The sequence below is a fragment of the Miscanthus floridulus genome, chromosome 10 (genome assembly GCF_019320115.1).
Source record: "Miscanthus floridulus cultivar M001 chromosome 10, ASM1932011v1, whole genome shotgun sequence".
NCBI lineage: Eukaryota > Viridiplantae > Streptophyta > Magnoliopsida > Poales > Poaceae > Miscanthus > Miscanthus floridulus.
The window spans coordinates 72,368,249-72,393,353 of NC_089589.1; the positions used below are offsets into that span (position 1 = coordinate 72,368,249).

Here is a 25,105-nt window from a genome sequence, read left to right on the forward strand (position 1 = left end):
GCTAAAATAATCTAATTGTTCTCCAAACAGGCTAGATTATGAGGTAGACTATTGTAATCGAAACAACATATTACAATAACCATATAATGCACCATGCATGAACCTACTTTTTATCATTTGAACTCTAAAAGAATAATCCACCGCAATTATTCAGCAATCAAAACACTCGGATTATTATAGTTCATAATTCAAGTTATAAGAATCATATGTATAACCTAAATAATAATAATATAACTATGATCAAATAGGGCCATAGCAAACCTGGCCGGAAGGGAAGGAACCAGCAATTTGGGTTCTTCTCTATCGTACTGTTGCACAAATGACAAGAAAATATATCTATTCAAAGTGCATCGTTGTTTGGTTGAAGACTTGCTTTGTTGTGTATTGTATTATGTTCTTTTGCTATCACTACAGGCTTAGAGCGAGGGCGTTGTAGCACCAGCTGGCTTCACTAGTACTTAACGATTTTTGGAGGCATCATAATGTTTTCCCTAGAGGCCTCTATAGATGACCCTAAGCGTCCCTAAAAGTACATTTTTGAGGCAGCAAGGATTCTAACCGCCTTTGAAAATGTACTCCATTTTCAGAGCTAGTTGGAAATCCCACCGTCTGTAAAAGGGAGATTTACTGAGACAGCTAGAAACAAAAGCCAATTGTTGAAGTGGAGGCTATTTTTCGAGGCGGTTGGTCCCCAGTGTAAATGGCATCTAGAATATAAAGCTCAATCCTTCTTCCTCCTAAATACAGAATTGTAGCCCGAGGAGAAAGAAGAGGCGAGCTCCAAGAGCAATCCTAAAATTTCAAATCTAAGGGGGAAGTTTTGCTCTCGATTCCCTTGGAGGTAACTCTAGAAGGTACTATCGAGTCCGAACCTGGCATCACTAATAGAATTGGACTCGATATAGGGTAATTGACAGTGATAGGCAAGGCCATTATTGTATTTTCCTGGACCCAGGTGTCATAGATATCACTGTTGGGACAAGGGGCTGGTATTGAGAGTATGATACTGCTAGGTCATTGGCATCAACCCAACAGTAACCTTCATTTGTTTCCTAATTTTTTATTGGTATGTTTTTTATTACATTTAAAGGGAGTCGATATCTAATATTTTTACATTATTAATACATCATATATATCTTTCTGCCATCAAGATTACACTATAATTATGGCAAGTTCCTCTATCACATGATTTGATATTGTATATATATTACAAATTTACAATTAAATTACATCGAATTAGACAACAGTTTTGTACTATTACACCTTGCTCACAAATAAAATATTGATAATTCCATCTTCCATGATCACCTTGTCCTTGACGAAATCGGTTAGTTCCTTTTGTTGTCCTGACATCTCAGCACCTGGATCAACTATCAAAGCAGTTGGCAGCCATGTGCCAGCCAGCGACACTGGTTACTGTAGCTATTCATGCTGTTGCCTCTTCCTTCATTACTTGATTGCACATACTACATGCCTCTTCTCTATTCCTTGAGACTCCAAAAAAGCAGCACTGATCAAACTCATGCAGTAGCATATCTTCGATTGGACACCATCCATCTTGCATTTTGCACGCACAAGCCTAAATATATCCATGTGCACCCAGCCAACCAGCAAGCCAAGTAACCATATACATTTGGCCAACAGGGCCCAACGAATTTCTGTACTCGGCCAACTAAAATGGATGACATTTTCTGGTGTCCACATGTGCATTTTTTTGTGCTTTTGGGTTCTGCAATAAATTCGTTTTATTCTTATTACCTACCTGATTGGACATGCATGTACATAGTGGAGTTTGACTTCCTGTTTGCTTACTATTTGCAGTACACTTATTTCGTACAATTGGTCCTGCATTTACCACTTTGTGATGTCCAGAGAGCGGTGAAAGTTTAATGTTGATTTACCGTTCAAGGACATCATGATGCAAATCCGTATCCACGCACAATTCGGGTGCTCAGAGGTGAACATTTCTCCCTTCCCAATTTGCTTATACATTTCGACATCGCTGAAAAGGTTTCATTATGTTTCTTTTGAAAAGGAAGGAACAATAATTTGGTTACGTTATAGTGCATTGGTGTATTTACTATTTAAATTTTACTTTAATCTTAAAGGCATATGTGCGGCTAGTGCACACCAAATTACTGGTGACAAAAATGTGTAGAGGTTGAGACATTGCCTTAAAAAAGGTTGATTTCAGAACTCTAAAATAAAGCTGGCCATTTTTGCTTGGATAGAGATTTGATGTTAAGATTTCTAATAGTAGTTTCTTTCATCAAATTTCCGGTTCCTACAATGATTTTCCATTGAAAATCCTCCATGCATTCCACTGCCACAAAGGTTGTGTATGTGACATGTGATAGGTCCACTTACATATTCCACTTAACTGGAGAAGTGGAGATCTTGGTGAATTTGGGCCTAAAGTTGTGAAGAAGCATTATTATAGCAAATCTGTTTTATTTGGCCAAATCATATTAACACAACATTATGTATTGTCAAATCAAAGCCACATTTTTTAGTTCATCCACCCATTAATACCAAACACTTTGCCACTTGGTGGAGGAAAATCAGTAAACTCTCTCATCATTTTTGGGGTTTCTTGGACTTTGTAACAAAATGCACACTACTGGAAAACCGAGATTTGCCTAGTGTTTAATGGTTTGCCTAGTGCCAATCGTCGGACACTAGGCAAAGAGCTTGTTTGCCGAGTGTTAGACCCCGGAGCACTCGGCAAAATAAAGGCACTAGGCAAAATAACGATTTGCCGAGTGTCGACATTAGGCAAAGAAATCCACTCAGTAAATAACAATTTTGCCTAGTGTCAATACTAGGCATACCATCACACTCGGCAAAGGCTACCGGAGGGCAACCGTTGTTACCATTTTGCCGAGTGTCTTCCATTAACACTCGGCAAAATTAGAACTTTGCCTAGCGTCTCCGGACGACACTAGGCAAACTGGTCAGTTTGCCTAGTGTCTTACAGAGACACTAGGCAAAATATTTTTTCTTTTTTTGATTTTAGCTTCCAATTTTTTCTGTAGCTTTCCTACTATACCTTGACCAACATGTTGAAAGTTGGCACAATTTTATGAAATTTTGCTATATTTCTTTAGTTTATTTAATTTCTTTGAATTTTTTCGACAAATGCAAATTTGAACTGCAAGTGTGACGAATAATGGCAATTCATGAATGCAAAAATGATATTCATGTTAGTAAGCGTTAGTTAAGGCCGTATCCAGAAACAGACCAAAAATTTCGCGCATCTTCACGTCGAGACATGACCACGAACTTGCGAGCAAATAGTTTTTAAATTCTATTAAATGAAAACGGAGTCTGAAATTCATGAAACTTGTCGATATCGCATGCGGGTGCCATGATAAAAATTTAAAAAGATTTCGAGCACATCGTCACGTATGATGCTTAGAAACCCTAACATCTCCACACGATCACATGTGGAGATGTTAGGGTTTCTAAGCATCATACGTGACGATGTGCTCGAAATCTTTTTAAATTTTTATCATGGCACCCACATGCGATATCTTGACTTGTCGACAAGTTTCATGAATTTCAGACTCCATTTTCATTTAATAGAATTTAAAAACTATTTGCTCGCAAGTTCGTGGTCACGTCTCGATGAGAAGATGTGTGAAATTTTTGGTCTGTTTCTGGATACGGCCTCAACTAACGCTTACTAACATGAATATCATTTTTGCATTCATGAATTGCCATTATTCGTCACACTTGCTGTTCAAATTTGCATTTGTCGAAAAAATTCAAAGAAATTAAATAAACTAAAGAAATATAGCAAAATTTCATAAAATTGTGCCAACTTTCAACATGTTGGTCAAGGTATAGTAGGAAAGCTACAGAAAAAAAATTGGAAGCTAAAATCAAAAAAAGAAAAAAATATTTTGCCTAGTGTCTCTGTAAGACACTAGGCAAACTGGCCAGTTTGCCTAGTATCGTCTGGAGACACTAGGCAAAGTTTGGATTTCTTTGCCTAGTGTCGACACTCGGCAAATCGTTATTTTGTCTAGTGCCTTTATTTTGTCGAGTGCTCCGAGATCTAACACTTGGTAAACAAGCTCTTTACCTAGTGTCCGACGATTGGCACTAGGCGAACCATTAAACACTAGCAAATCTCGGTTTTTCAGTAGTGTACCGATAGCAAGCGGCCCGCGCACCGTGGGGACACGAATGCCTCCTCGAGCGGGAGCCATGGCGGCAGCGGTGAGGGTGGCGCTGCTGCCCTCCTCATCCTCCTCCCCGTCGCCGCTGCTCCGCTTCCCGCGCCGCTTCCTCTCGCTCACGGCGACTCCCTACCCTCTCTACTATGACCTCATCGTGCACCGCCCCGCGGACCCCAAGCCCCCCAAATCCTCCGCCTCCGACGCCGCCGGGGCCGACTGGCAGTCGTAGCCAGCCCCCGACGAGCAGCCGCTCGACCGCGCCAAGCGCCGGTACCTCCGCAAGCGCCGCAGCCGCCTCCTCCCCCACCCTGACGCTACAACCACCACCAAGCCCTCCTCCTCCTCGTCGGAGTTCGTCGAGCTCTGGCCGGAGGTGGTGGACTTCCCGCGCCTGCACGGGTGCGAGGAGGCGCTCTACTTCCACGACACCTTCGCCATGCCGTGGGAGAAGGACAAGAACTACCGCATGCTCTACCGCCTGGAGAAGATGTACTTCCCCCATCAGTCCCTCGACAACGCATTCGTCTTCGCTGACGCCGCCCCGGCCTCCGACGCCGACAGGAGCCTCGCCTTCTTCGACGACGAGAAGAAGGAAGATGAGGGAGGGAAGCGGGTGGTCAGTAAGAAGGGCGGCGACAGCGACGACAAAGGGGAGGTGCTGGAGAGGAAGGTGGAAGACTTCTTTAGGTCTCTGAATAAGGGCCCCGGCCAAGCTGACACCAAGGCCAAGAGACCAGGAGCGGAGCCGCGGCAGGTGAAGCGCGAGGTGCCAAGGGTGGAGGAGCGTCCGCAGCCGTACCTCGTCACCAGGACCACGGAGCTGCCACCCAGGTGGGATGGCCCGGCCGGGACCGTCGTGCTCATTGACTAGCCCAAAGGTGATGCCTTTCCCCTCCCCTTTGGTGCATTGCAGGTTCTAGGATTCTCACCCAAAGGTGATGCCTTTCCCCTCCACTTTGGTGTGTTGCAGGTTCTGGGATTCTCACCAAAATGTATCATGTAAGACAACAGTAGTATTTTAGCTACTTTTATCTGATGCACATGCACCACCGGAAAATTCCTTTTCTGAAATGTGAGCGATTAGGGCAACAATTACATGGCAATGAGTCGGTGTGGCAACTGCAGCTTTGCCTCAAGACAGGGTTCTGTATTGTGTTTCCTATCAGGACAGATAATAATTAGTTAATGCGCGGACAGGATTAGGTTCGAGCGGTGTTTTATTAATTTGCTCTGTTGCCTTCCATCCTGAACAATTCATCTGAACTCGTCTTTCCTCTAATCTTAGGATGGACTTCATTTACTATTTGTGGCAAGTTGCGGCGCTTGGTGAAAGTACAAAAGGTGATATCAGGTTTTTTTTCACTGTGTCTGAATGTAGCATTTGCCCTTAGCATTAAGTATATGTTTTGCAATATTTGTGTGGTCTCAGGTTGGACATGCTGGAACTCTGGACCCCATGGCAACTGGATTGTTGATTGTTTGTGTAGGAAAAGCAACCAAAATAGTTGATAGGTAACATCATCTAATCTTTTGGGGAAAGCCTATTCTTGTGGATGCTGGGAGCCTGGGACAGTTGTCCTCTACGCTTATCTTCAAATTTGCTCTGGTATAGACTGTATAGTAGGCTTTGGTGGAAAAATAAAATATGGACTCTAAAATAATTGTTTTGCATACTATCGCTACTTATCGTCCCTCCATCTCTAGCACTTACTGTATTTTTTTTTCTGAATGATCTCATGCTTCTGAAGCTACCAAGGAATGGTTAAAGGCTACAGCGGTGTTTTCCGACTTGGAGAAGCCACATCAACCTGGGATGCAGATTCACCAGTATGTATCCTAGCATCTCTACAATGGTCTGCTGGACATTCTTTTATTCGAGGGTTGCAAATGAATTTACATTATTGAAGGGATTTGGGGAAGCATCACCAAATAACAACCTATTTGGTTCACAGTTAGTTATGCTTCTTTTCAATGCTGCTGGAAATCTTATTGAAAGATTCTATCCTGAAAAGTGGTTCGTCACTTATCAGCATATATTGTTTACATATCGTTTAGTTGGTGACTGTTAACTCTATTTTCACAGTTAATTATGCTTCTGTACAATGTTGCTGAGAAATCGTATTGAAAGATTCTATCCTAAAAAGAGGTTTATCACCTTATTAGCATATATAGTCTATATATAGTTTAGTAGGCAACTGTAAATTCTGCAAGCATTTGTTGATCCTATCTGTACAAATGTCAGAAATTACAAACTCTGTTTTTAGATCTCAATAGTTGATTGTGTGCAATCTTAACCTTTTCTTGATATAATTAATTAAACCACTTGTGTTTTCCCAAATCTGATCCTGTATAGTTATTTTTTTTATATTAGCTTTCATTTTAATTATCTATATTCTTACAATTCTGCTTAGATGACAGTAATGCTTTCCATCCTTCTATGATCAGATTATTCAGAGGGAACCATGGGAACACATCAAAGATGAAGATATTAGAAAGGCAGCAGCATCATTCAAGGGTCAGATATGGCAAGTTCCTCCAATGTTTTCTGCCATTAAGGTACACTATTCTTGTTCCTAAAGCTATTTTTCTGTATCTTTTCTTTAAAAGAATGTTGCCATTAAGGTACACAATCTGCTCAGCAGTTTTACACTTTTGGATAGTAAGCAACTAAACCACTAGAAGTATATTGTTCACCTATGAAGAGCAAAAAGGGAAATAGAAAAGATAATGCGCATATAGGTTACTTTTGTCATACTATCTCCGGACTTGTCTGTGTACTGCTTCTGTAAATAATGACATAAGGATATAATTGGATTTTGTCATTATACAGTTTGATATTACTGATCTTCCATGTGCTGTCACACTGCTTATTACTCAAAGTTAATCAACCATGAAACCACAAGTTCACAAGTTGTGTTATTTCCGAAACATGTATGACAAATTCACAAGCTTACAATTGTAATCAACGATGAAATCAGGTTGGTGGTGAAAAGATGTATGACAAAGCAAGAAGGGGTGAAACAGTAGAGCTTTCACCAAGACGTATATCAATATACCAATTTGATATTGAGCGCAGTTTGGAAGACAGGTGTTCTTATACTCCTCTTTTCCTACCTTTGAATTCATAGCAGATAATAAATATCTGGTTAGTGTTCATATGATTACCTGTACTCCTCTTGATGATTGTTTTTTTTGGTTGCATTCTACAGACAGAATTTGATATTTCGAGTTACTTGCTCAAAAGGAACATATATTCGGTCCCTATGTGCAGACTTGGGTAAAGCACTTGGAAGGTTTGCACAATTATTCTTCTGTTAGTCTTATTTTCTGTTTTCTTTCTGTGTGTGCAGTCTGCATAAATGATAAATGGACATCAGCATGTATAATGTGCTCTAAGTGATATAGTGTCAGGATTGCATTTAGATTTCCTTTTCAGGTTTCTATAAATGTTTCAGTTGTTAGGATTGTGCAATATCCTTTCACTTACTGTCATCCTTTTATGGGCAAGTTACTTTATGTGTCCAGTGGAGTTCTAATTTCATTGAACACCATAAGCCTAAAAGTCTTCATAGAGCCTATCTCTATGTGTTTTGGACCTATGCTTATGCACCCTGCTTATACTTGCTCTGTCAAAGATTTAACCGAGTGTACCATCTTGGCCAATTCGCATACATACTAATAGTACTCACTTGGAACTTACCCTTACTAACAGGCCCAAGTTTGATATTCATATTTCACAAGTACTAACAGGGGAGGTTCTGCCAAAATTTTTTATTGACGGTATCCTTTTCATTTTTTTCAGCATCAATCGGGCGTGGCATCGAATCAAATTGGAGGGTCGCCGGCTTCACAGATTGGAGCGTCGCCGGCACCACAGCTTGAGCTGAATCAAGTGGAAGGGTCGCCGGCTTCACAGATTGGAGCGTCGCCGGCACCACAGCTTGAGCCGAATCAAGTGGAAGGGTCGCCTGGAGCATCAAACCACGGGCCTCTTCACCCTTGACAATCGTCGTGATCAGCTTGTTGTGAACTTTGTTAAGAAATTTGGTTGTGCACTTATGAACTTGTGAACTTGTGGCACATTTGGACTTTTGGTATGAACATGTGATATATGTGAACATGTGGTTCTTATTTATGATTCATGTGATATATTTGTGGTGTTTGAATATGATTTATATTTGTGTCGTAAATGGAATAATCAAAAAAAATTCAGCTTCTGGTTACTTTGCCTAGTGTCAGGGGTCTAACAGGCAAAGGGGCCACACGTGGCACACCTGGGAACAGGCTTTGCCTAGTGTTAGGAAACTGACACTAGGCAAAGTAGGCAGTTTGCCTAGTGTCGAAGGCCTGACACTAGGCAAAGCTTGGCATATTTGCCTAGTGTAGGCGGCTTGACACTAGGCAAAGCTTGACATATTTGCCTAGTGTCGGACGCCTGGCACTAGGTAAACCTTGCATACTTTGCCGAGTGTCAGACCTCCGACACTAGGCAAAACATCCGTTACGATTTCCACCGTCAGTGGAATACTTTTGCCGAGTGGTGTCCTTGACACTAGGCAAACACTTTGCCGAATGTCCGAGGTTTGACACTCGGCAAAGTGCTCTTTACCTAGTCCGCCTCTGCCGACCCTTGTTTGCCTAGTGTGACACTAGGCAAACTGTTTGCCTAGTGTTTCTGGGCCTTTGCCTAGTGCTTGCGGCACTAGGCAAATCCCGCGATTCCAGTAGTGGCATGTGTGTTTGATGGAGATTCACCAAGTGTCTTAACCTCTTTGAGAAACTTGCAGCTGGAGGAACATCTGTGGGTTCTGGCTAGGGCAACAAATCTCCAGAACCTGAAACTCGGGCGTCTTGGGCTCTAGGTCAAGTGCATTTGCATAGTCAGGGTGATTAGTTGTAATCTCATAAAGGTTTTTCTGGTTTGTTTTGTTTTAACCCCTCTTACCTTGGTCCTAGTAAGAGGGGTTCAGGTATGGACCACACTCCTTCCCTATATATAATACAAAGATATGCAGCTATCCTATGTGTTCGAGAGAAAAAAAACATTTAAATTTTTTAATATATACCATTTTATTTGTGTCAACAGAGTAGATGGCAGAGGCTTCAAACCCGGTTACCAGCGTGTCAGCGTAGAAGCGACTTCAGTTGCTTTTCACGACATGCAAAGAGGGTAACCCCAGTTCGGAAACAGAGTAGGCGGCCAAGTTTTCTTTCTGCTCTTCTGTTGATATAAGCTGGTAACCCCAGTTCGGAATCGGAGGTAAATTTAGGCTTTCTAATAAAACTGGGCTGGGCCTTTGATTTTTTTTTTTAAAAAAAAAGAGGGTTTACCAGTTCACTCGATCGCTGTGCTGTGTTTTTTTTTAATGCCGCTGTGCTGTGTTGATGCCAAGGAGGTTAGATTTTCAGGGGAACAGGTGTTACGTTTCAGGTTTGGCCGTTTGGGAGATCTGGTAGTTAGGCATAGTGGACAGTTCGTCAGAATGGAGGCAACGGGAGGGCCTTGCTCTACCAGGGTACCATCTCACAGTTTAGAGGATATTAATGTGACCAAATAAAAAAAAAGTACCTCTATCTACCCTACTCTACCCTACCTTATAATACACCACTTAGAATAAATCTACAGTCACACAACAAATGTCTGCTCCACAGTCATGACCTATGCTTCATCCATACCTATGAATGTACCCAAAAAATATAACATCATCAAAACAGATGCACCAGATTATCTCTTAGCTATTCTCTCGTATTACTCATCCAAATCCGACGGCTCACGTTTAATGTGTCTGCCCTCCACGCCGGCGCTCAGCACTCCACGTCCCCATTCGGCAGCCACGGTTCGATCCCTGCTTCTCTCTCTCTCTTCCAGAAAAAAAACACGACTCCAGTGACCATGGAACGGCGACGCGACGGCGCGGGGCGGTTGCGCAACGGTGCCGGTGCTCCGTCCCCGTCGCGCTCGCGAGGGCGGGCGAGCGGCGACGCGAAGACGACGTTGAGGGCGCGCAGCGCGGCCCCCACGAGCGGGCTTGAAATCCTAGCTCTGGTCGCCGACGGCAATGGCTGCTGTTGCGGCACTCCCGCCGAGGACGAGGCGGGGCACCGCCTTCACGCCCGTGGAGGACGCGGAATCTGCCGCTGAGGCGTTCCACGCCAGCATCGACGCGGTGCGCTCCCGGCCTTCGAGCCCTACGGAGACGCCGTCCTCCGTTTCGTGAGTTACCCGGACGACACGGATGTTGCCTTCCTGCCCGGGTTCGAAAACATCACCAACTCAACAGAGATCCGCGTAGAGATGATCATCGTTGGGTTCCTCCCACAGGTTGTCCATCCTCTCCTCCTTGCCTTCATCGAAGAAGCAGGGAACAGAGCCTACAATTTAGCTGCAATAGTCTATTACTGATTCAAACAAATGTGCAATAGTCTAGACTTCTGATTATGTTTGGTCTGAATTCAAAATGGTTCCTGATTAATTAGGCCAGTTTAATTATTAACCAAAACTCGTATCTGAATTGTGTCGGTGCAATGCCGATCTTATGATTATTCATTGGATTCAGTTTGAGTTGCTGGCCTGCAAAAGCATCTGGATTATCAGATATATACGCACTTGAAAATGCCATGAGCAAGCAGGCATCGACATGTACAGGCCAATGCATTGATTTTTTTCAGAAGAATCAAACTTTTAGAATTTAACAATTATTAGTTGTCTGTAATTACGGACTGTGGCCGTGCTATGAAAAAGCGATGCGCTGCTTCCGCTGAAATGGAATTTGGCAACTGACGATGCATGGTTGGAGACTTTGTACTTTAGGTGACAAGAATCTGCGAGCTTTGAATGCATCATTGCTCGCCTTCTGCTGGTGGACTTCAGTTCCTTAATTCTGTTACTACACATACAGTTGGGAAGAACTTCTATTGCTAGCAGTTTCTGACAGCAATTCCAAGTCCCATTATCTCCCATGCTTGATTCAAATATTTGGCATAGCAGAGAAAGGGTACAACCTGAATATTTGTCTTACTATTAAACTGAATATTTGGATACCTGTAGATGCATATATGAACTTCTGAATACTAGGATCACAAGCTTGTTGAGAAGTAGACACATATGAACCACATGATCAGATAGGGATTACTCATGTTCTGACTTATTCATTGAATCCATGATCTTGCCAGCAAAAACTTTTGGAACTGTTCCGGCTGATTTGTTGTGAGATAAAAACACTGTTCCGGCTGAAAAAAGAAGCTGAAAAGTACGGATTATAAGAGAAACGAACGGGGGCCTAGTTACTACTAACTATTTGCTAAATGTTTTGGACTCAGGTGTTAATACCGGGCTGAGTTGGCGGCCTTTATTTTTAAGTGGATTTCAGATTTTTGAACTGTTTGTAAATGGATTTAAAAGGTATAAGTGATCTTTTTAGTGCTTTTTTGTATGTACCTTGCAATTATTTTAATTACTTAATTAAATAAATGATTCTGATTTTAGGTGGTCAGTCTGAAGCAAATTTATATGGTGTAGATGAGGCTCTGCCAAGTATTATGGTGATCCTTTCATCACTAAGTTATTTTTTCTTATTATTAAATCTTCATCAATTGTAGTTTCAGGTTTCTTTTTTCTCCTTAAGTAGTCCTGATCTAAAACAGTGATTAAAAAACACATAAAATATTGATAGCTAGAACACCAATGTTATTTTTTCTAGATACCACCGTAGCGTTAGCACAGGCAATATACTAGTTAGTTTTAGTAGGCGAACAGGGCGTAGCTCAGCTGGTTGGGTTCCTTGTGGTGGAACCAGTCACTACTGGAATCTCGCTTTTTCTGTAGGTGATGAATTTTTCTGTGCGTTTTTTTCGGTACGCACATTTCGGTCGGTTCCAAAATATCCCGACAGAAAAATACGAAAACCCACAGAAAAATTGTGTGACAATACACACAGGAAAAAATCAGCACTCATAGAAAAATACAATTTATTATGTCGGTTCTTTAAAAACGCACATAAAAAATATGTGCACGCACAGAAAAATCCAAACCCTAACCCGGTGGCCGCCGCGCCCCCAAACACCCTCTCACGCATGGAGTAGACCGCGCCCCCTCCCTCACTCTCTCCTTTCAGCGCCGCGCCCCTCCCTCTGCGACTCAACGCTGGGGCTCCTCCCCTACCCGAGCAGCGCCACCACTCCTCCCCTCGTCCCTCTCCCTCTTCATCGACGCGGCGGGCACGGCCCCTCTCCTTCACCCCTGATGCCGGATCCGTCTCCCTCTTCACCCTTCACCCGAGCAGCGCATCCGGATCCGTCGACCGGGCAGATCCACGCCCTCCCCCTTCTTCTCCCCCGCCGGTGCCCCTCCCCTCCCCCTTCTTTTTCCCTGGTGGGTGCCAATTTTAAGACCTTTCCCTATATAAAGAAATGCTGTCAGTTGACCCTAGTTTTGTCAATGACACATTTATCATTATTGTTGATCTTTCCTTTTATGGTGTTATATGTAAACAGATACCTCTGACTGTTATTACTTCTGTCATTGATGGCTTGAAAAAACTTTATATCGAAAAGTTAAAGCCTTTGGAAGTTACATACAAGTTCAATGATTTTGTCTCCCCTTTGCTGGTACATACTGTATTCCCATTTTCTGGATACTTTAGGAAACAGAAATGACTACTTTCCTATGTAATCATTGTAGTATTCATGTTGACTGTTCTTACAGGTAGAGATGGAGTGCAAGGTGAAGCAGTTTACAATTGGTTGAACAAGAAAAAATAGTTTGGTTTCTTTTTCGATATCCATATTTGTGAATTCGTTGTAGTATTCATGTTGAACATGTTGGACCATTTGGACATCATCTATATGTAGCTCGGATGCCATTAATGAATGTGCTGAACATTTGGATCTTTATATGTATGCTATCTATTATGTTGTGATGAAATTATAGTATGGACAATCCATATTTAATATGTTGTTGCTACTGTTCTGTTTGTATATAATTATTGTATCCAATTTGTTGCATGGCTAAGGGTTTTTTCCGTCAGTGGTCTGTTATTTTTATGTGCATCACCCATAGAAAAATCATTTTCCTATCGGGCTTTTCTTTTTTTCTGTGAGGATCAACGCACACAACATTTAAATTTAATCTGGGCTAACGTAATTTTTCTATGCGTGTAACTCCCACAGAAAAATTGTTTCTGACGGCGAACACACAGAACAATTGATTTTTTTTGTCATTATATTTCTGTGGGTATTTTTCTGAGGGTACACCGTCAGAAAAATATTTTTCTGAGAGTATTCGTATTTTTTTGTGTATTTTCGCACACACAGAAAAATGTGAGATTCTAGTAGTGTGTCCACCTGGGTTCAAGTCTTCGACTTGACACGTGTGCTCGCATTTTCCTAGATTTATTCTAGGATTTAACGGCGCTATTCTTTCAGTGGTAGGCGACGTGTCCGTCGATAGTGGTGACTTCGTCAATCTTGAGATTTGCTGGTCCAACTCAGTTCTTCGGAGAGGTACTCATAGGGGTAGGGTGTGCATGCATCCATCCATTCATAGAGGTGAGTGTACGCTTGTGTATGTGAACGTCTGCATCTGTAACTGGGTCTCTAAAAAGTAGTTTTAGTAGGTGTCAGTCTATATAGACGCCTCCATAGTTGGGCCTATCGTCTATGAAAGTCATTATGTGGAAACTGGGACACTTTTTGTCCACCTCTATAAATAAAAGTAGATTTCATCTTAAATTAATTTTTATAATACGGTCACTTTATTACAAAATGACAAAGTTGATAAAATTATGTAATTTTTTTACTTGACAGCTTGTTTGCTGATCTAGTCAGGCTTTGCGACCAAAAGGCATGCCATATCGAGCGCTAGATGTCCTCTGTAAGCCTCACGCCCTCACCACTCCTGTTCTACCTTCTGAGCACGACAAGAATTGGATGGGATCCTTCCCAATTACAAAGGCAACTCGTATTATCGTTTTGGATATTGAGTAGGACCATGCACCGTTGCTGGTGAGCGCATATTGCACGTCTTCCAGTCTGTGCTCTGTTGACCGGTGTGGGCCCCATTAGCATGGACACACATTTTTAAAGTCACAATATGACTATGCGGAAAGTTGCCGTGATCTTTACACCGCAGGAGAACATGATCTCAAATCTGCCCCCCGACTTTTACATGTTCTGAAACCGTAATGCTCCCTGCACGCTACCGGCCCAACAAGTCTGCCTTCTCTCTATGTCTCATCCATCTCTTTAAAAAATATCTCCCTACTCGCTCTCCCATCGCGTGCTTCACGATGCCGTGCGGCCATCTGTCCCACTCTGCCTTGCCGACACGGCTATCCCTCGCCGTGCCACCCCTCTCCGCCTTGCCACCGTGGCCATCCACTGCGTCGCCCCAATCCATGCTCGCCCGTCGCAGCCACGGCGTGCACCGCGCCACCAAGAGAAAGGCATCGTTGGCTGGGACATCGCCTCCCGCGATCGGCCGAAGACACCACGATAGTAAGAAGTGCATGTTGCAAGCGTATGTTTCAAGTGTTTCAAATATTTCAGAGGTGTGTTAAAAGCATTTCATATGATATTTCAAAAGTAGATCGGGTTGTTGCACATTGCAATAGCTATACACGTATGTTGCAAGTGTTTGTTCGTAATGTTTCATCTGTTTCAAAATGCATGTTGCAAGTGTTTTAGCTGGATGTTCCATATGTTTCACACATATGTTGCAACCTTATGTTCAAAATATTTCATCTGTTTCAGACGTATATTGCAACAAGTGTTTTCATGTTTCAAGTATTGGATGGGATGGTCGGAGTCACACAGCGCACATCCGTAGGCGTGGGAAGCAGGCGTGGGAAGCAGACGCAGACGCAGGCATAGTCCCCATGTGCGCGATAAGGAGCGGGGCGTAGACACGGTCCCCGTGTGTGCGATACAGAGTGGGGTACAGGCCCAGCCAGCACGCGGAAAGTGGAGCGGAAGCTGGCGGCCCCTTTCTACAAGTGATGGCACGGGTAGTGCGAGGTGTTTGTGTGATGCGGGCACGAGCGAAGAGGCACATGACACTGGGTGTAGACGTGGGCGTCCGGGCGCCCAGACGCTAGCATCCCCGATTCTGAAAAATAATAGTCAGATCCAACAAATTATTTTAAATTTAGACTATCTTTCCTTTAAACTTTTATGTGGTTTGAAACCATATGGTCCAGCATAACTATTCCTAGTTTTTGAATGTACACATATAGTGGTTTATAAATTACATAATGTCGTATTCAATGTAGCTTTCACATAATAAATTACATATTGTCGTATTCCTAGTTTTAGATGCTTTTGGCATACAGGTCTAATTGAGTGCGCCCGCTTCTAGATCCAGACTGTCTTAATCAAACCTTAGATAGACAGTATAATTTTCGTCTTTTTAAATAGATTAAAAAATAAAAAATAGCCACAAGCTAACCGCTGAGCTAGCTGCTGAGCCAGCTACCAACCTCGCAGCCGAGCCGGTCCCCTGGATCTCTTGCTTGCACCTAAGTCCGCTGCCATGGAGCCTACTCCATCTGTCCCATAATAATAGTCGTTTTACGAGTCTTCACGCATACCAAGACTGAAAGTGAAAGACACACAAATGCCCCTACGCCAGCCTGCTCCATCTCGAAGTCAGTGGCCTCCACCTCAGCGCCCCACACGGAAGAAGAGGAAACCGGGTGCGGCGGTGCGGATAGGACGGGCGCGGCGGTGGGGATGTGCTAGAACTGGCGCGGTTGTGGGGATGGATGGGAGGATGCAGACGCGGAAGATAAGATCGTAGGTCTATGGCCTTTGTTGGTGGGGGCCACGGTGTAAAACGAGTCTCTTTACGGGACCATGTTTGAACACCAAAATGACTTTTCTGGGACAGATGGAGTATGTCTACTTTGGATCCCGCCCACACCCAAGCCTACTGCATTGGAGCTCGTGCCCACCGTGGCTCTCACCACGCTACTGTCAACCTACACATAGAGAGCAAGAAGAGAACTGAGGACGACAAGAGCGAATGCGATAACCTATGGAATGAGGGGGGTCTGCAAGGTGCTAGCAGCAGTCGGATCTACCACTGCTTGCCTCGGAGGAAGGAGAGGTGGCATCCATGGATAAGCGCGTGCACTATTCTGAGGCAGCTGCAGCAGAGCCACCAGAACTCTGGTGCAATGCATCAGGGAGCACCGTACCGGAGCTTAAGGTGCAATGGCAACAGAATTACAGCGCCAGTCAGCCCACCGGATACTAATGGTGACCGCACCGGAATACTCACCGGAGCATTCTATCAGAGATGGTTGCAGCACGGCATGGAAGCAAGCTCAACACACCGGAATTGTCCAGTGAACCACCGGAGATGTCACAGGAGAAAAGGATCTCCAGCGGTTTAATTCCAATGGATAGTGTGTCAGAGAGCACCAGATACATCAGATACCACCACAAGACCTTTCCGGTGTGTGCGCAGAAAGTTATAGGCTTTGTCAACGCTAGTTTTGGATGGTGGGGATATATATACCCCTAAGTGGGCATTTGAAAGGTGTAGGAGTTGTGAAACATGAGTTGAGCTCCACTATAGTGGTAAGGTGCTTGCATCTCCATACCTCAATAAAAACACCGGACTCGTTGACGGAAATTTGCATCTCTATCTCAATTAAGCGTCCACACTTTACATTGTGCAGTGTACCTAGGTTGTGTGCTTACATTTCTAGTTTAGCTTGCTTGGCTGGTTGATAGGATTGAAACTTAAGTTGCATAACTCTTTTGTGGTAGAGATAGTAACACACTTAGCAAAATCTTAGTTGCACATCTAGATAGATTACATTCTTACATAGCTTTTGTTAAGTGAAAATTAGAGACCAAGTTTAGAGTAGAAGTTTTAGAAAGCCTAATTCACTCCTCTCTCTCTCTTAGGCGTGGTCCCTACACTAATAACCCCCAAACAAATGGAATTCGGTTCAAATATGTAACAGGCAAAACAGTAAAAACAGTACTCACAAAGTCACAATGTCGTGGTTAACAAATATAAAAAGAAATAAAAAACTACCTACCAAATAAAAAGTTGAAGATCAATATTGGTACGGTAAAAAGTAAATCAATGGTCTCGTAGTGGTATGATATGTATCGGTAGATAATGGTGCATGGTGCTCATGCCATTTGATTTTACTGCCTCCTATCTGACTTGCCACTGGTCGACATGGGCATTCTGATCTGCTTGTTACTGACATGCACATCGCCATGTTTAACCTTTTCCCAAGTAAGTAGTGTATGAAAAATTAGTGACTTTATTTTTCCTAAGTAAAAGCACCTAACCAACCCACAATTGTTGGTACAAACAGTTTCCTGTGAGAAACCTAAACATGTTTGTGCCTACTAGTTGCAGATTTCTAAAAGCTCAACAGTGTGTAGTATTTGATGCGTCGAGTCAAATATATGCATGTTTGGTGGTGCCATCAGTGAGTAGGAAAGAGACAGGCCTGCAGTACCCGTTTAGTGGTATCGGCCAGCTATATAATAACTCATTTATGTTGTCAAAAAAAACTCCTTTCCAACACTTCCTGAAGTACCAAGCAACCACGCCCACTTCCATCCTATTTTTGGCCACCCACATGATCTCAAGCACACACAACAAACAACAAATTATTTGACCTCTGGAGCAAGCTCATGAGATCGGTCGTGCGTGTGTGAAAAAAGACCACGCTATAATGAAGCCTTTAGACTTTGGACTACACACATGCTTGTAGATAAGGCCTCCTCGCGCGTTCGTACGTGTACTTTCACTACTACGGAAGTGACCTTCAGATATATATAGTCAAAATAGATTTAGGCTGTGTTCGGTTGTTATGGAATGGTGACAAGGAACGATTCCAGCAGGAATACTAAGGTAATTTATATAGGCTTTGATAAGGTGAAATGAATCCTAGGCATAAATCGAGCTAAACGAACGAGCCCTTAAAGAGGTGGATATAGGAACCGCCTCCCTCTATTTGTCTCTAAAAATCGGCCACACTACTATGAAAACAGATCATCCTTGCCAGCTCATCATTACCAGATCTTATAAGTCTAGGTCCGGATAATAACTGGAATCCTATTGGCCCGACAGCGAGACTACGGACTAGAGGACGGTGAATAGTCTTTTCTAAAAGTAATTGTTACGGCTAACCAATATATGTAAAAATGGAATTATACTAACACCAGTAAAGACATCACCCCCTATCTATATTCACAAGCACCAAAAGATCGTAATCAAAGTAACAAATAAAGTGTCAAGTCAGTGAGAACTCACCTACACAAGTCTAGTATGCGTGGTAGCTCCTACTCATCTTAGTGAGCACAAGGTAAACAGTAACTAAAAGCTACACTAATAAGCAGGCTACACAAGCACAAGACTAACAACACTAGCACAAGACATTGCAAGCAATGGGTGTTAGGGAGTTGCAAACCGAACGGGAGACAATAATGACAAGGTATTCGGGTCGAGTAATTTAGGCAATGGGAAATCTAGGTATTAGAAATTGCTGCCCGATTTTGGTCCAAAAAAGCATTACGCGAAAATTCGGGTACCGGATAATTCGGGTACGGCTTCGGGTTTTACCCAATATTACCTGAAAAATTCTAGTAGCATTTTAAAGCAATAAACAACTGTCCTTCAAATCATATCATGTCTTCATATCAATTAACAACAAATCAATTATCAAGTTAGCATAAATCTACATTAATTTACACAAAAAAATAGTTTTACATTGCACTGAACCACTTCATGTCTTCATATCAGGAATAGAAGAGAAAATATTTGAGATATTTCGGGTATTTTGGATACCGCGGAACATCAGCCAAACTATCCAAACTAAATTTGGGTTTTACAATTACTATCCGATCAAAATTGTGATCGGGTATTTTGGGTTCAGGTACTTCGGGTCCCGGTTTGGATAATTTTGGTTCAGGGATTGGGTAATAGGTATTTTGCCCACCCCTATTCGATGGCTTAGCTTGCCAACCACCTACTTCCCATTGAGGCGAGTCCAAGGATGCGCTCCTCCTGCTAGACACCGAGCCTGCAAGCTTGGATCACCCTCAAGGTGAGCTCAAACATGAGCACTAGCCTCTTGAGCTGGATTATCAACTTAGCATTCTTCATGTCTCCTTTTACTAGAATTGCTCTTCGCCTTCTCCGACATGGATGAGCATAAGATCCCCGAACAACGCCTTCTCCAAAACACCGCACAATGTCCTTAGGGTCTTTGAGGGAGCGACAAGCTCCAAGCCGTGTAGAAGGCGACAACCTTCAAGATTAACAATCCATCAGGCTTGCAAACTAATCACTAGTGCCACTAGATGCTATCGCTCTCAAGAAAACACACTAAATCACTCCAATCTCACCATGAATGTGATATATACTATGCATATGTGAGTTGAGGATGCTCACTAGGCTCTAGCATGTTAGCACACCAACATGGGGTGCCAAGAGACCTCTCTTGCCCGGCCAAGCCCATAATTTGTAGCCCAAGCCAACCAACTAGCCATTGTGCAAAAGCTACACAAACTGCACAGGCACTGGATACCTTCGATGCAGCACCGAAGCTCTCCCAATGGTCGAGTTCCAACGGCTACAAAACTAGTTGTTGTACTACAAACTTTGGTGCTCTCTAGCGTGCTTCCACTAGAGAGATCTAGTGAGTGCTACGACCCAAACCTGCATTGAAACGTCTCTGGGCACATGCTCTGGTGCCACATCTGATGTGCACACTGGAGGAATTCCATGAGCACAATAGCTCAACCCAGCGCCAATAGCCCTCAACACACTAGACACATTGTCCAGTACAACCTTCAGTGTGGCAACTAGAGGGACACGGTGACTACAGCACACTTCTCCAACACCTTGGTCGGCCACTGTGCGAAACCTCCGGCGCCTGCTCTCTAGTGGGCACCGAAAGGTAATGTGCTGGCCTCTAAAAAACACTCAACAACAGGACTATGTTTGAACTCTCCTGTGGGCACTCTAGTGGTCCCCACCAGACTGTTCCGGTGCTACTACAATCAGCACACTAAGCTCCATTTTAAACCCTTTTTCAAATGTACTAACTCCAAATGGTGTCCCACAAGACCCCAACACCTTTAGCACTGAGTTAGCATTTTCAAAAATATTTTGCAAAGGTTTTTTCTTGTGTCCTTTTCCTATCACTCAATCTAAGTGCACCTTGAGTTAGATCTCACCTAGTGGCAACTAGATAACCGGTTATTAGCAAACAAGAACGCCCCTCTCGATAGTACAACTATGTATCCTAAGCCCAGTCAGGTATTCTCTACTCAACCTTAGACTGGTGAAATAAAATACCCTGCAAATATACCTTTGCCTTGCACATTCCATTTCCTCTCCAACCTCGATCTTCATCAAATGGTGAACAATTGTCATGAACAAGTGTAGCCAACCATCCTACCTTTACAATTATCCATAGCATGAACTCCTCCATCTTCACTTCATCAAGCTACATGATATCAACATACATCTTCACCTGGCTTGATCTTCATGAAAGATATATATGATCCACTTCATAGCTTCACACACCTTCATGGTCCATTGATCATAGCATTCCTTTCTCTTCACTATTGGCTCGATCCATCGATGCCAAGCCCTCTACTTGCACTTCACCACCTCAACAATCCACTGCATCCCGAGCCTCTAGCTTCCCTTAACACTTGCACGTGGTACTTCATAGCCAAGCCTTGCCTTGATCTTCTCCATCTTTCCATATGAGACTGTCATTTCCCATATTTAGTAAGATCGATCCTTCTCTTGATCATCACCTTGATCAAGTCATCAACCCTCACTAGTTGAGCACTCCATCATCACATTGCACAAGCCATTTCTCCTCAATAGCTATTATGTTGACCTAGCTTACAGACTAGGCACATGTTCATCTCACATGAAAAGTCATTAGTCCACCAAAGTTTGTCACTCCATTACCAAAACCAAACCAATACTTTCACTCTCTTACTAGTGGTTTGAGCCATGACCTACAAATTAATGATATATCAATGCTGGGTAGAGGCATGTGCCAGCATTGATATGGAGAAATTCATTGTTGGATCAGGCAACAATACGGTAGTGATATCCTAATACTAAGTCATGGCTTGACCCGGTGATACCAACATGATATCACTGCTAGGTTGTAGATTTACTCGACACTATCTTGCTACCTATCAGCTATTGGATTCACTTGTGTACCCCTAATTACTCTATTCTTCACCATCGGATAGCCATTGCGCCTAGTTATAAATAGGCCCCGAGGTTTCTTCCTTGCTTCCATGGCATTTGATAGCAATTCATAGATTCCTATAGATGCTCTATTCTAGTCTCATGGAGGCTTCCATGTCCAGTCCAAGCTTCATCTTAAGTTCTTCCTTCAAGCATCTCAGGGAGGAACACACTTTTTAGGAGAAAGGCATCCACATGCACCTTCCCTTCATAGTTAGTATGGTGCACAATAGATACATGTTGCTATTTATTAATGCACACAGAAAAGATCCGCAAGCGCATGGATACCGCTGTAGCTTTCACACGAAAGTATTCCAAGTATCGTATCCATAGGGAAACGTGTGAGATTAACTATAGTCTAACTTAACTAGGGGTATATAGCGACAAGGTTAAGGATAAATAGGAGCATAGAGAGGACTACTAAGGTTCTCTAGTTCTGACTTGGATAAGCTATGCCTTCTACTATTCAACTGAGGACATTACTAAGGAAAGACACAACAGAGGATGTTTTCCATAGCAACCAGATCCTACTTGGCCTACAGACGGGAGGTGGACTACAAAGGTCTCAACGAGGCTATATAGTCACCCTCGTGATCTACCACTGGTCCAGAATGCAGGGCGCATCCACAAGTAACCAAAGTCTAAGAACCACGCTTACACCACAATTACTACTTTACTCTTTCCGGATAAAGAATAAAGCACTCAAACGGGTTGTGAAACTGATGAATAATATAGACATGATACTTACTTGAATCAGAAGTTGATTACTAGAGAAATCTCAAAAGCAAACTCAGATAGAACTTGAATCCGCCAAGGTACAAACCGTAGAGAGAGCACTGACAGGCCGTCACTTCCTCCAAACTCTTCCCTCACTCTATCTCACTATTTCTAATTATAAAGACTAGATCCTAACTTGGAGGACTAATCTTCTCTTGATTGTTGGCTCTGATCCTGATGATGAGGATAGGAATTGTGGCTCAGGGTTTCTGGATTCAGGATGGCCTACTAGAGGAGGTACAGGAGCGTATATATAGGGGGCCACATCAAATCTGAACCCTCGGATCAAACCGACCTTGAGCAACGACGTAGATTTGATCTTTAAGGCGGTGGAGAACCGACGTAGCGAGGAGAGGCTAACATGGGGGACCCATAGGCTGGCCGGCCTGCAGGTGGGGCCAGCCGGCCTCCCCCTGTGACAGGTGTGGTCGGGTCTCAGTGGTTTGCCTTCTGGATGGTTCTAGAGTCTTATCAAGTTGGTTTCGTCGCGGATAAACATGATTTGCTCTAACGATTGGGTCCACCTTGTTTTCTGATTAAATCCTCCTGCATTCATATATTCACCAAAGCTCATGGAATTCATTAGTTTAAACCCTTATTTCTATGTTTGGTGATGGAATTAAGTATATATATATATATAGGATATGTTGATGATTTATGATTGACATTAACGACCGTCAATAATACCAGAAGAAAGTTCATGTTGACAGAGCCATGCAAGCTCCAAAGTGTGTTGTGTGCAATGCTATCATCATGATGCAGACGGTTCTTGGGCTACGTAGACTTTTGGGTGGCTTTGGCTCACTACCTTCTCCAAGCCTTAGTGACCCATCTGCCAAGATTGGCACCTTTGACGCCCTACACAAGATACTAGAAGATGCTTCATGAGGTGGTATGGTAGAACTCCTGTTCAGCCTCTACTTCACCCCCTACTTCATGTGCAATTTCTTCTTGGTTGCTTGCTTTGGTACATTTCCCTTTGTGATGGTCCCAAATCATGTAGTTCTCCATGAAACCTCACCTGGTCAAGTGTGATCTTATTGTATCCGGATCTTGCCATACTATATAGTTCCGATAGTCAAATCAATAGACAATGTATATCTTTTGTCCGCTTAATCAATGCTTGCTTTTTGGCATCTTTAATAAATGTGTTCACATTTTGGATAAAAGAGACTACACGCCTCTATTTGGTGTACATCCATGACATGTCAATGTATGGGACTTCATGAAAACATATAATTGTGTCAAAATGTTATTCCATTTAACTAGCGAAAATATATTGTTCTCACCATAAATTTAACAAAGAATAGCATAAATTGATGTTAAAATCTAGAAAAAAAATTGGCATATAGTACTCTTTATAAATTTAAAGACACTTTATTTTCATTAAACAAAACAATCGCCTCTCTCTTATTCTCTCTCACCTCTCCAAGCATGGCTACAAATAGACATAGATCTAGATCTGCAAATAGATCCATTTATGGACAAACCTTGTATAACCCTATGTGAAGAAAGAAATCTACACAAAATACAAGATTGATGTGAGCCCACTCCATAGAAGTAAGTTGCACTACGTAAAAAATGATTTTTAGCAACGGTTTGATTTTTTTATAGGGGCGGCTGGTGATGGAGCCGCCCCTACAGTGGCATGCTCGGGTGCCCAGACACCAGCCGCCCCTACAAATGGAATAGCAGGGGCGGCCCTATAAATGGGGTCTGATTTGTAGGGGCGGCTCAATCACCAGCCGCCCCTGGAAATGCTATTTCTAGGGGGCGGCTGGTGATTGAGCCACCCCTACAAATGCCCACATACACATAGCTCTGATTTGTAGGGGTGGCTTAATCACCAGCCGCCCCTACAAATGACCCAAATATAAAAAGGCTGCAGAACCTTCTTCCTCCTCGGGTCACTCACTCCAACCCGTGAAAGATAGGTGGGGAGGCCTTGGGCACCTCCCAAAAATTGCTCTACTAAGGGGGGAAGGTTTTGGTCTCAAATCTTTTAGTGGAGAGGTTGTAGAAGGTAAGAAAATACTATTCCACACTTTTTTTTGAAGTTTTAATGGTTGGTTAGTGAGTAATTAGAGTTTTGTTTTTCTCTCTCTTCTATGGTGCTTGAGTTACTTATGAAGCAAATTAGACCCAAGTTTTAAATGTACTAGGGTAAATTAAGGAGGAGAACAAGATCATACCCTTATTTGGTCCATGTTTCTTGATTTTAGTGAACAATTAGTTAGTTTTATGGATGTTTCATGTGCATGATGATCTAGATCTATGGTTTAGTTTTTTTATTAATTTCATTTTTGTAAATTTATGTTTGATGAAATTGGACTAGGGTTTGTATGAAAGATATTGGGTAAAGTATAATTGTTGCTAATTGTTGTCTTTGAAATTGTTTATTGTAATCAATAAATATGTATTTTAATTATTTATGGATAAATGGGCCATTAATTAATTTTCCTCTACCATGGTGTGTTTATATGCTTCATGTAATTATATTAGATTTATATTCATATATATCTGAAGTATATACAATTATTCTCAAGTAATTATTACTTTGATTTATTTTTATATATATCTGAATAAGTAGTCCTTTAATGTTTGTTTTGTTGTTGTTGTAAAAGATAGAGTACAGGAACACTTGGATGTATGGTTCATTAAGGTTCAAGGTAGGTTTCCGTAAAGAGGTGGATAAATTTATTGAAGCCGCAACGAAGCATGCAACGACATTGAAAGGGAATAAGGATACAATTATTTGCCCCTGTAAAGATTGCAAGAACCATATGGCATGGACAGATGTGACTATCATTAGATCACATTTGATTATGCGAGGATTTGTTGAGGACTACACAGTGTGGATTCATCATGGTGAAACGGTTATTGTTAATGA

The 25,105-nt window shown here is 42.6% G+C and overlaps 1 pseudogene; it reads left to right on the forward strand.

Annotated features, from left to right (window-relative positions):
• The first annotated feature begins 4,191 nt into the window (after positions 1 to 4,191).
• On the forward strand, positions 4,192 to 8,319 carry LOC136486730 (uncharacterized; annotated as a pseudogene).
• The last annotated feature ends 16,786 nt before the right edge of the window (positions 8,320 to 25,105 follow it).